This window comes from Xyrauchen texanus, chromosome 7, assembly GCF_025860055.1.
Source record: "Xyrauchen texanus isolate HMW12.3.18 chromosome 7, RBS_HiC_50CHRs, whole genome shotgun sequence".
Classification (NCBI taxonomy): Eukaryota; Metazoa; Chordata; class Actinopteri; order Cypriniformes; family Catostomidae; genus Xyrauchen; species Xyrauchen texanus.
This window is the reverse complement of record NC_068282.1, coordinates 20,476,774-20,490,918: the sequence shown is the minus strand read 5'-3', so window position 1 is coordinate 20,490,918 and position 14,145 is coordinate 20,476,774.

The window sequence follows — 14,145 nt, the reverse complement described above, 5'->3', positions numbered from 1 at the left end:
GCGTTTCCCTGATCCTCTGCATTACCTGTGGCAATAGCGAGACGGGAGGGAAGGCGTAAAGCGGGCGGTTGGGCCAGTCCTGGGCCAGCGCGTCCTCGCTTTTCGAGAAAAATATTGGGCAGTGAGAGTTCTCTTCTGACGCAAAGAGGTCTATCTCTGCTCTGCCGAATATGCGGCATAACTTCTGGACTGTTTGAGCGTGCAGGGACCATTCCCCTGGGGGAATATTGTCTCTGGACAGTCTGTCTGGGCCGTCGTTCAAGTGGCCTGGCACGTGCGTCGGGGGATTTATCTGAATCTGAAAATAGGCATCTTTCAGATCGAGAGAGATAAACCAGTCCCCCTGGCGCGTATGTGCGAGGAGTTTCCTGATTGTAAGCATTTTGAACTGTCTTTTTGCAAGCACCTTGTTCAAAACCCTGAGATCTAATATTGGTCTGAGGCTGCCATCTTTCTTGGGAACAAGAAAATAACGGCTGTAAAACCCCGACTCGCTCAGCGAAGGCGGCACTTTCTCTATGGCCCTTTTGCACAGAAGGTTTGCTATTTCTGAACAAAGCATGCAGGCTGCTTCCGTGTTCACAATAGTTTCGAGCCACGCTCTGAAGCGGGGAGGGTGGCGATCGAACTGTAGCAAATAGCCCTGTTTTATTGTGCTTAACACCCATTTGGATATCCTGGGATAGCTTCCCACGCTTTGAAGCGTAACGCTAGAGGGTGAATGGCCAAATCGCCCTGATTGCCGCACACAGCCGCTGAACAGAATGTGTGAGCCGCTTACTGTGCTTATGCATGACTGCTCACAGACAGCAGGGACAGGCTGTTCTGTGAGTGACTTCCGATTGAGGTGAATGGGGAAAGAGTCACATCTGTTAAGTGATGCGCGAGCATAGTCACGGGCACGGGACTTACATACAGAGAAGTGTTTGCTGGCCGTGTGACAGAGTGGGCAGAGAATGGGCGCCGCGACGTATTCGTGAGCGCGCTTATTGACTCTAACACTCGAGCGGGCTGTGTCCGCTTTATGTGAGTGGGCTCTGATCGGGACACGGGAAGTGTAATGCTTGTGTGTAGAGGTGAACACTGGATTGTGGGCACATTTTCTACACAAGGCTGGTCGTGTGACAGAGCGGCCAGAGAAGGGCGCGCGACGGATTCGGTGGGCGCGTTTATTGACTCTAACACTCGAGCGGGCTGTGTCCGCTTTATGTGAGTGGGCTCTGATAGGAACACGGGAAGTGTAATGCTTGTGTGTAGGGGTGAACACTGGATTGTGGGCACATTTTCTACACATAAGGCATGTTTGCTCTTTACAAGATTTCTTTGGGTCGCCGTGAAAACGGTGTTTGAGTGCAGGCAAGTGGACAGTATCACCGGCTTGTTGGCTGCTGAATCCACCACTGCAGTAGCCTGAGAGAAGGGGACTGACAGAGGGCGAAGCTTTGACGGCTGTCCGGCTGCGGCGGAACTGAGCCGTCATTTTCTCAACAAAGCTAGGAGGACTTCGGTTGCTCAGGTTTCAACGCAATCTTAGGCCGAGGCCCGCGGGGGGGGCGGCGGTCTGCAGCGGCTGTCTGAGCGCGACCTAGGGCAGCCGCCCTGTCGACGCTGAAAAGTCTGGCTTTGCTGAGCTGGGCGCTGTGAAGAGGCTCGTGCAGGAGGCTGGTCACGTGGGCGGCCTGCAGAGGAGCTAGCGCGACGAGGCAGGAAGAGATTCATGGCTTGGGTGGCTTTCTGGACTTCCGTGAAACGGTCAACAATGCCACTCACCGCGGAACCGAAGAGACCGGATGGAGAGAGCGGCGTGTTGTCCGTCGCGCTCCTTAGATCTGAAACAGCCTCTGGGTGTCCGCCTTTCTCATCCCATTCTCGAAGGAGGTCTGCTTGGAGGATCTGTAAGACGGCCATGGAATGCAGAGCAGATGCGGCTTGGCCGGCGGCGGCATAGGCGCGGCCAACACAGGCGGAAGTTGTTCTGCAGGCCTAGACGGGATCACCGGTTTAGACCGCCATCTCGCGGAGGGCGGGCAAAGGTGTGCTGCTACCGAATCCTCTGGATTCCTGGGCCGAGGAGGAGGCTTGGGAGCCTGACCACTCCTCGCTGTCCGAAGCCATGATGGAACAGCAACCCTTATCCTCCACCTCGTCATCCCAGATGGCAGCAGTGCGGCCGTTCGGCGGCAACTGCGCGTCCCGGGGGGGCGGGGAGGGTGAAAGCGAGACTCGAGGGAGAGGCTCCGGCGAGGCAGTCACTTCTAACACCGGTTCCGGCAGCCTTTGGGAGCGGTGCTTCTTATTGCGCGGTGAAACGAAAGGCGGCGCGGCGGCTTCGGTTTTGCATGCTTCGAGTCGAGCCCGCAGGGTCGACATCGGAAGCTCCTCGCAGAGGTCGCATCCGCCGTCAGCGAGGGCGAGCTCTGCATGTTCCCGTCCCAGGCAGAGAGCGCAGATGAGGTGGCGGTCTCCGGTGCTGAGAGGAGCGCGGCATGAGCCGCAGGAAGTGCGAGGCATCTTTAAAAAGACGCTCGATACTCTTTTTGTGAAGTTCACTGAGGAACTTAGCTTGCTCTAAAAAAAGGATACGTCGCCGGATGGCGTAGCTCGCAGGATGGCTGAAGGTGGCGAAGACGGCCGGCTTCTTCGAGCGCTGTCCAAGCTTGCTAGATGTCCCTCGAACGGCGACGCGGCTTCCATTTCAGAGATGAGAAGAGCTTCGCTGAAGAGATGAAAATCAGGGTTCCAGCCTACGAACTACGCTTATATGCACTCTAGCCAAGCCCATTTTGGCGGGCTTTGATGCAGTAAGCGCGCAGACGCCTCTCATTGGACGCGAGTTCGCCCAAGTTCGTCTATAGGCTGCAGCAGTTGCTGCAGAGCAACCAATGATCTCGCTAGCTAGCCCGCTCAAGGTCTGCAGTTGCTGCACTGCGTTGACAAATGATACAAAATTAAGGATAATTTTTTTGGCTTCAATATCTCAGAAAAGATTAATCTTTCCCGTAGCGTAAGCTAGCTTACGCAATACGAGAGAACCTCTCGTAAGAGAACACTCTGCTTCTCTCATTCTTTCATTCTCTTTTTCACACTTAAGAAGTGGGAACAATTTATCACATTGCTGAAATAACTGTGGATTCCTGTTCTGATGCCAGTCCCTGCAGCTATTGTACCTTTAAGAACATTGAAACTATTCCAAATCTCACGCCCAACACACAATTACAGGGGTCAGTTTCCATTTGTATACTACAGAGGTTGGTAGAGTACCCAAAATATTTTCTCAAGTACAATTACATAAAAGAATATTACTCAAGAACAAGTAAAAGTAGTAATGTAAAAAACTACTCAAGTAAGTGTAAGATATTATTAAATTAAAAGTAGTGAGTAACTAATTACTTCCACATGAAACATAATGGATGATTATGCCCCAATATTCCATTACATAATACATATTTAACATGTATTACTGAATGATAATAATAATGATTATTATTATTATTGTTATTATTATTAATGGAAATTGTCAGCATACATCCTCGTGTTGTTTCAAACCATATGACTTTCTACAATGCAACACAAATAAAGAGATGTTAGACAGAACGTTAGCCTTAGTCAACATTTACTGTCACTGCATGTTTTTTCCTCCATATTTTTAAAGGGTTATGGTGTCTGTGACTGTCAGTCTCTAACATTCTGTCTGATATCTTTTTTGGGTTCCACAAAATACATAGTCACACAGATCTGGAACAACATATGGGCAGGAAAATATGACAGAACATGAATTTATGGTTGAACTATTACTTTAAGGATGCTTGTCAGATTTGAATGAATCTGAAATAGATGAGAAGTTTGGAAACCAGTTTCTAGTAATTATTAAAGTAAAAAACGTGTACAATGTCCCACAGGCCCAATTATATGTAATGTAATATGCTGAATAAAACAAAAAATGATCATGCTTTATTAACGCCTACAGCCACTATTTCAAAAGTCCTGTCGATTTTTAAAGTCCTGAATGGATTCTTAGATCGATGTAGTTACAGTATTTTCAGTGTCAAAAGAATTAAAATCATTAGTTCTGTACACTAATGGTAAACTGCAATTTATCTCTGTATTTCGAAGCGCGTTGGGCTTATTTAAACTCAGCATCTGTCAAACACAGAAATACTGTGCAGGCGAAGTCAAGCACGTGATCCGCAAAGCATCAGACATTTACACTTAACGCAGAGATTTACATGGATTTAGGAATTTATATATTGCAACACTGATATAAAACTGTATACTTACTGTTTAAACCGTGGTCATAGAAGCCTAGTTACATAACCACCCTAATAATGACAATGACACAGACAACCGTTCTGCAATTTTAATCTTGAAATATCCGCTTGTTTTGGTGTAAAATGAAGGCACTGCATGACAAAACTTTTCTTTTTCAATGATGTGGAGTGAAGAATGTGTTTATTTGGCGCACTTGCTGTTGATGCTGCAATGGTAGACTCGACTCCAGTAACAGCGCGCAGCTATAAAATTCCGGATAATTCCCTTTCAAAAATCTCTCAAAAAATTACACATTTATTTACACTTATCAAATTAAAACCAGTAATGGAATGACAGGAACTCCATTGTAATGAAGTAAAAGTTTTAAAAAATTCATTAGAAATTTACTTGAGTAAGAGTGAAAATGATCCACCTTTCAATATACTCATAAAAGTAATTTTCTTTTCCAAAACATTACTTAAGTAAATGTAAAGGAGGCGCATTAATACCCATCTCTGGTGTACTGTATGTATATTTACCTTTGTGTTTGTAGTTTTATTCCCTGATTGTTTCCCCAGGTGTTCCTTGTTTTCCCTTGTGTTTTTAAGCCCTTGTTTTTTATACAATTACAGGAAAATATAAACAACAACAGGCAGCTCTGGTTGCTAGAACTTAAAGAAATAAAAAAAACTTCTAATACACGGAGTTATGTTTAAGTGTACAGATAATAACTAAAATAACAAGTGGTACATTGGAATGCCATATGAAAACATCACATGTCCAGCAATTAAGGCCTACAATCACAGTGCACCCATAAAAGTCAAACCCTGTTTGAATATGCATACTTCCCTACTTTATAGTATGCCAAAAGCAGTATGTCAATAGAGTAATATGTGTGGCCGCACTGGGTCAGGGGGCCCTCGACGGCTGCCCGAAAGGGAAAGACTGAAATAATCGCGGGGCCTGACCAGAGATGAAAACGATTGCTGGATCTTAATCATTAATAAAACAGTCGTCAGAAATATCCGTACAAACTGCTATGCTACATCTGGCGAAATCCTGAAGTGCGCATCCACTGGAATTTTTTGCTGCGTCCCAATTCATAGAGGCATCATTTATGGTGGGGCTGGTTGGATATGTCCTTACCACTTTTTGCTTGGCCAATTTTGTCCCTACCACTTTTTGAAATAGATTTCATCAGGTAAGAGTCTAATGCAGAAGAAACATTGACATTTCTTGAGCAGGAGTTTCCATTTCATTCATGTGTGTTATAAGTAGTTATATGGCACTGGCAGGGGTGTAGCAGTAGATGGGACACACCTGTTAGTTGGTGGCTCGCACAGACCCAACACTTACATTGCTGTATTTGATATATTACTGTATAAATTAATATAAACTCAGCAAAAAAGAAACGTCCTCTCACATGTGTAAATATATATGAACATAAAAAGATTCAACAACTAAGACATAAACTGAACAAGTTTCATAGACATGTGACTAACAGAAATTGAATAATGCATCCCTGAACAAAGGGGTGGGGTCAAAATCAAAAGTAACAGTCAGTATCTGGTGTGGCCACCAGCTGCATTAAATACTGCAGTGCATCTCCTCCTCATGGACTGCACCAGATTTGCCAGTTCTTGCTGTGAGATGTTACCCCACTCTTCCACCAAGGCACTAGCCTTCACCCTCCGATCCATTGTTGCCATTGATGTCTGGTAAGAACTTGCCTTACAACAGGCCTACAAGCCCTCAGTTCAGCCTCTCTCAGCCTATTGCAGACAGTCTGAGCACTGATGGAGGGATTGTGTGTTCCTGATGTAACACACAATGTTCCTGGCGTGATATTCGAATGTTGATCCTGAGCAGGTGTTGTTACACGTGGTCTGCCACTGCGAGGACAATCAGCTGTCCTTCCTGTCTCCCTGTAGTGCTGTCTTAGGTGTCTCACAGTACGGAAATTGCAATTTATTGCCCTGGCCACATTTGCAGTCCTCATGCCTTCAAGCAGCATGCCTAAGGCAGGTTCACGCAGAACTGTAGGGACCCTGGGCATCTTTGTTTTGGTGTTTTTCAGAGTCAGTAGAAAGATTTCTTTAGTGTCCTAAGTTTTTATAACTTTGACCTTAATTGCCTACCCGTCTGTAAGCTGTTAGTGTCTTAACGACTGTTCCACAGCTACATGTTCATTATTAGTTTATGGTTCATTGAACAAGCATGGAAAATATTGTTTAAACCCTTAACAATAAAGATCTGTAAAGTTATTTGGATTTTTTTAAAATTATATTTAAAATACAGTGTCCTGAAAAAGGTATTAAATTAACATACATGTATTATTTACTTTTAATAGTTGCTGTATTTTAAAGATTCAATTATTGCAAAATAATTGCAACATTTTTCAAAATTAGCTGCAAAAATAAAGGGCATCTTGTGGAGCAGTTCACACATGACAATAAAAGACACACAAGTTGGTCCTGAATAAATTAATCAATTATAATAATGACAATTGTGTATGTGCAAATTTTTTTCTCTGTGCTTGTGCATTGTTGGATCCAAGTGTATCCATGTGGCTTGAGTGTTTTGACTATGTTCACCAAAATTTGTTCAGATCCATTTAATGATTCAGTGACCATTTCTGGTGATGCCAGAAGGTGGTGACAAATCAGTGTCTTCTGTGAAATTATTTAGTCACTGAATCAACAATCAAAAGAAAACTTTAATCCTTTTAATGTCTACAGACCTACAAAAAGACTTTAGTTGAGGTTTTAAGCATTGTAAGATCAAAGCAAATATATCACTTCCCTACAGTTTGTGAGCTGCTGAGCATGACTTTTATCAGAAGACAACAATAATTGTCTACAAGAGTTTCAATAACGTCCATACGTTTTCATGTATAAAAAAGTTGCAACGTTTCTGGCAGGCAATGACACAGGAGCAGACAAGGATGTGATGATGAACCCAGGTGCAGTTTATTTACATAAGTGAAATCTAACAACCATACATCCAAATGTGAAATCAAAAACCAAACAAACATAAACGACTTGACTTTGATATGAATGAACCATGACACAACATTACATCAACAATACTCGACAGAGGACATGAGAGGCTCGAGGGGCAGATCCAATGGGGCTGAGGACCAAGGTGGAGTCGTAGGGATGGAGGTCCCCTGTGGAGCAGAGGCTTGCTTATGACCTGGCATGGAGCATTCTGGGGCTTGGCTGTGACATGACATGGAGCAGACTGAGGTGCGACTGTGACATGGCCTGGAGCTCACTCTGGTGCTACTGTGACATGGCCTGGAGCTCTGACTCTGGTGCGACTGTGACATGGCCTGGAAATGTGGGAGGCTTGAAACCAAATGTCCTAATTGACTGGGAAAAGACCTCAGTGGTTGTGAACATAAGCGGAGTCGTGGGAGCGACCTCTGTGGTCGTGGGTATGGACAGAGACTTGGAAACGACCTCTGTGGTCGTGAACATGAACAGAGACTCAGGAGCGACCTTTGCGGTCGTGGGCATGAACAGAGTGTCAGGAACGACCAATGTGGTCAAGGGCAAGGACTGAGACTTAGAGACGAAATCCCTTCTCCTCCTCCTCCTCCTCTGTGAGGCTGAAGTTGGCAGTGCAGGCTCTGGGACAGACAAGGCTGGCAATGTTGGCTCATTGGCTGTGGCAGACATGGGCTCATTGGAAATGACGTGGAATGCTGGCTTGGTGGCTGTGGCAGGGCGGAGGGCAGGGCCGGGTCGTGATCATACATACCCAGTCCCTTATCAGGCTAATCAAGCCTCCGAGAGGGATAAAGGCAGACTGCGGAGGATTGTGCGGGAGAGAAAGATAGTTTACGGACACGTCCGTCATGTGTGTGTTTGTCTTTTGTTTGAGTTTGGAATTAAACTTATTTATATTGAAAAGCCGGTTCTCGCCTCCTTTCCATTGACTGCTTTACAGCGGCCATGATGTGAAACTCTTGCTCGGCGGCGGCCATGTCGAGGAACTCTGGCTAGGTATCCGCCTCCCCCACAGTGAACGTGGAACCAATGATCTGCAGGGCGAGGTCGATATATTGGGCCAGATTGAGGGACTGCAACAGCCAGGCATCAAGGAGTCATTAAGTCTGACCCAAGAAATGTCCTTGAGGGCGAGGCGAGCTCATTAAAAGCCACCTGACAGGCTTGGGCACAAAAGTCCTCAACATAATCCTCAAGGGGACGACTCCCCTGACAGAGGCTCAGAAGCTGAACTGCTGGGTCCATTGTGAGGTCGAGTATTCTGTAATGTTTCTGGCAGGCAATGACACAGGAGCAGACGATGATGTGATGACAAACCCAGGTGCAGTTTATTTACATAAGTGAAATCTAACAATCATAAATCCAAACATGACATCAAAAACCAAACAACCATAAATGACTTGACTTTGATATGAACTAACCATATTACAACATTACATCAACAATACTCAACAAAGGACAATTACAAACATGAGGGCTTAAATACATGGACATGGGGAAACATAAGCCAATGAACAAACAGATCTCTAAACAAGATAACAAGACAATAAGCATAAACCAATTGCATGAAAGAACCAATAACAAGACTAAGAACCAATGAAAACAAGACACATAAACATGGAGGGAAAACAGGACATAACATGACTAGGAAACGGGAACAAAACCTTTCAAAATAAAAGACCAGAAAACAAAACATGACGTGTGTCTACATATCTATTCACTTCAGTAAGAACATAGCAGATCTATCTTTTTTCCTTAAGTTTGTTGACTGCACACCAACATAGAGGAAAAAAACAGTGTCTACATATCTATTCACTTCAGTAAGAACACAGCAGATCTATCTTTTTTCCTTAAATTTGTTGACTGCACACCAACATAGAGATAAAATAAAAACAGGAGCTGGTATTAAAAATAGCTTTACATATTTAACACAGGTCTAGTAATCTGCTTAAATTAGCAAAAACAACTGATCAAACTATTACCTCACAAACATAATGCAAAAAGCATAACTTAATGAAGACTCATGTGCTGATAAACAACTGATCAGCCACAACATTAAAACCACCTACCTAATATTGTGTAGGTCCCCCTCTGGCTGCCAAAACAGTGCCAGCCCGCATCTCAGAATAGCAATCTGCTATGCTATTCTTCTCACCACAATTGTACAGAGCGGTTATCTGAGTTACTATAAACTTTGTCAGTTCAAAATAGTTTAGCCATTCTCTGTTGACCTCTCTCATTAACAAGGCATTTCCATCCACAGAACTGCCACTCACTGGATGTTTTTTGTTTTTGGCACCATTCAGAGTAAATTCTAGAAACTGCTGTGTGTGAAAATCCCAGGAGATCAGCAGATACAGAAATACTCAAACCAGCCCATCTGGCACCAACAATCATGCTGTGGTCCAAATCACTGAGATCACATTTTACCCCCTTCTGATGGTTGATGTGAACATTAACTGAAGCTCCTGACCTGTATCTGCATGATTTTATGAACTGCACTGCTGCAACACAATTGGCTGATTTTGTAATTGCATGGATGTTTTATGAAGCCAGACGGGCTGGTTTGAGTATTTCTGTAACTGCTGATCTCCTGGGACTTTCACACACAAAAGTCTCTAGAATTTACTCTGAATGGTGGCAAAAACAAACAAAAAAAACATCCAGTGAGCGGTAGTTCTGCAGATGGAAACACCTTGTTGATGAGAGAGGTCAACAGAGAATGGCCAGACTGGTTCGAACTGACAAAGTCTATGGTAACTCAGATAACCGGTCTGTACAATTATGGTGTGAAGAATAGTATCACAGAATGCTATTCTGAGATGGGGGTTGGCGCTGTTTTGGCGGCACGAGGAGGATCTACACAGTATTAGGAAGATGATTTTAATGTAGTGGCTGATCGGTGCAAACTCCACTTACAATGTGTGCTTTAAAAAAGGATTGTCTTTTGCTTTTTTCTTAACCCTTATTTGTGTGTTCCTCATCTCTAGTTTATTAATTTATATCAACATCAATGCTAATAAAAACATGATTAAATGAGCATTGTAGAAATGAATGGAGCCGCGTCGATGGACTCTATACACGGAACTTAGCCTGCATATTTCCGGTCAAATCTCAGGGGGTTAACAATCTTCCGGTATTGTATTTTGCTTACATGAAAGTGTCAAAAGTTGTAGCAAACTGCAAATCTTTCTAAAATAAAGTGATTTATCACAACAAATGTGATTTCATTTAGTAAAAGTATCAAAAAAGAACTCAGTACTGAGCTGCAAAAGTGTTAATACATTCAATCTGAAGCTTGCAGAACTGTCGAGCACTGCTATTCCATTGTGTAAGGCTTCCTCTGTGTGCAAAGTTTTTACATCTAGCGATTGTACAGTGATTTACAAGTGAGACAGCAATACAAGCGATTCGAGAGCACAAACTATCACCTGAAGACGACGTGGAACAGTTGCTCCGTTGCTCAGCTGAGGTCTTAAGCCATCATCCACTGGGTGACGAAACATCACTGAGAACACTACACACAGTACTGATTTTTTGGTAAATTACTAGATTTTCCCCTAGTCAAAGCATGAGATTACACATAAGTAAAACACTACTGAGAAGAGAAAAAAATTACAGTTGAAGATTAATTCGTTTTATTCATATGATCTGTAATATCACACCACGATATTCATAAATAAAAGTAACGATACAATTACACAATTGGAAAAACTTTACAATAAGTATATTTGATCAAATTAGTTAACAACACTAGTTAACATGAACTAACAATGATACTTTTACAGCATTTATTAATCTTAATAAATATTAATATCAACATACTAACAGATTTTAAAAATCAAAAGTTGTATTGAACATTAGTTAATGCACTATGAACTAACAATGAAAATTATATATTTTTTTACTAATATTGACAAATAATAATAAATATTGTAAAAATATATGGTTAATTGTTTGATCATGATACCCAATATATTAATGCATGTTAATGAATTGAACCATATTGTAAAGTGTTAACACAAGTTTATCTATTGTGTCAAATGACTGCGTCTATTAACGTAAATTATACTGAAAGTGAAAATTATATTCTACTGTAAACAGAATACAATAAACTAATATTGATCACTATTATACAAATTTTATGGTAAAGTAAGAGTCACTATGTTAAGAAATATAATGTATGATGATTGATGTGAACCTGGAGCATCATCAATTGTAATATTATAACTTATAATATCACAGAGGTCTATACTTTTCTAGAAAAATGAATCAAAATAATTACATGAGTAGTACAGTCGGTAACAGGGACCTTGCTAATCCAGCGCTGGTCTATGTCTTGTGAATATTCACCCTCATTGTGGTCGATATAACGTAAAATACACTTTGTTAAACCCCTTCTTCCTTTTACTGGATGGAGCAACAGTTTCGTGTCTCAATGTGCGATGGATATTGTCCAATGTCATCCACTAAAACTTGTGTAAATAACGTGTGAAAAGTAATTTTCCTCTGAAAAAGGTTGTCTTACCAGCATTTATTAGAGCAGGAGGAAATCATTTCTGGCACTGCGCCGGAAGTAAGTGTGCCCCTGAGGCAAAACGCAGAAGTGACCGTATTGAGTCCACAAGACTGTTTAACTGACTTCCTATTACGGAAGGGTAGTTTCGGCTCATGAAACTCACTTGTGATTAGCTGGATGGTCGCTCAATCAGCGCAAAGTAACAAAATGCAAAGAATACTGTATACAAAACCACCATTTGGTCTCGATATGGGTTTAGCTTGGAAAAGTGCGGAGGACAAAAATAACTTTTTTAAATAGTTTGGAGGACGGGTCCCCCACGTCCCCCCACAGCTAACCCTTGGACACTGGAATGTATTTTTAAAAATGTTATAATAAATCCTCATTGTGGCTGTTATAAGTAACATTGAGCGACAGCAGGCGGTGATGTTCTCTCTTGCAAATAGACGTGCGATCAACACATACCACTGTTCCGCATCAAACAAATGTGTACAGATTTATGATATACATCCACTGACGTACAGGTGTAATCTTGGTTTATTAAAATAAAAAGTTTTACTAGGGCAGATTATAACTGGGAACTCCTTGTACTAGAGGCAAAAACTGGCCACAAGATCAATTGGTCACCATAAGTAACCATTGTTGATCCATATAATCCCATGATTAACAGCTGCAAATGTAGTGATACAGTTTTCACATAAATTATGTGGAATATTTATTGGAGCGCTTGAATTGGCCATCAAGAATTACTATTTATCAAACAATTTTTTTTTTAATTATCTCTGCATAACCTAATCAATATTAACAGCTTTCGTGATGTCACAACCAGCACCCAACACATAAAACACTCCAGTGCCCTTAATAATTAAATAAGAAGAAACATAACTTTTTAAAATGAAATATAAATAATTTAGGTTTTAACTGTAGAATGACACTCACACCCACTAAATTGCCCCTCTCTCTCTCTCTCTCTCTCTCTCTCTCTCTCTCTCTCTCTCTCTCTCTCTCTCTCTCTCTCTCTCTCACACACACACACACCATGTTTTTATATCATTGTGGGGACTTTTACACAGGTCTAACGGTAATTTCTATCCCTTACTATGACCCAGTGGCGGCTGCTGGTCTTTCAAAGAGGGGAAGCTCATTTTCGGCCTACATTATAAACTTATTTAAAAGTAAATTCTGCCCTATGAATGAACGAACGAACGAACGCTCTAAAACAAAATATATTAAACTTGGTAAAACTGAAACAAGGAATGTGGTGTATAATTGTGTGAAATGTATTATGCAAATTGACTAACAATTTCGCCAAACAAATATAAAGAAATAGGTTGCAGCAGTTCGTCTTTCGACTACACTTGAGAAATCCGCGATGGGACTGAGCGCGAAATAGCTTCAGTGACTTCTTATAGTACAGATTCGCTGTCAATCAAAAGGAGGTGCAGTCTCAACAGATCCTCCAATCATCACGCGGAAGCCCGGAGTCCGGGCCAGCCCACTCCTCATTCACCCCCAGAGACGCTGAGCGTCCGTGGGCGGGACATAATCGCAGCATTTATCCAATGACCGTCTATTTTCGGAGCACTGAAAAAAACTGTTCAGAGCAGCCCCATTGAAGTCAATGGACGCTCGGCTTCAACAGGGAAATGCACTGACGCTACGGGAATGTGTGGGTCATTCCTGGTATGCGGTGACATTTTGGCTTCATAAGTGTTGGGAAAAAAAGGACATGATTTTCATGTTTTTAGCATTCTACCAAAATATTGACATGTTTAACTATAAGGAATACATATTCCCTGATATCAAGCTCAGGGACTCTGAAAATAATAATTATGGGTAGATTGTTCAGACACGTCCATGAAAATATTCCACCCTGTTAGGGACATATACATTGTTATCACAACATGTTAATAATGTAAATGTTAAACATTAATGAGCTTTTCTTGGATAGTATATGTCCCTTATGCCATCTTAGATTTTTTTTTTCTTCTTGAAACAAGCAAAACAATTTTTGATGAAGAGAATATGTCTTGATTATTAAAAACTGGTACTTTTTGTGCCCATCTTTGCAAATAGGATGGTAAATAACAATAAAAATTGGCTCAAAAACACATATATGCTGTTAGTGCTCCTCACCTCACAAAATAAGACAAAAGTATGCCAAACATTTAATGTTGCTGTCAAATTATTATTTAAAATGACTTGTCTAACAGGGTGGAACGGAGTATAACAGGGTGGAACACCAGTGTTAACAGGTTCAGTGGATGAGCCTTTTGTCATTGTCCTGCATGGTTTGCCATTGCTAATGTGTGGAACTGCACCTATAACATATTGTTTCAAAACAATAAAATATAAAATCCAAAT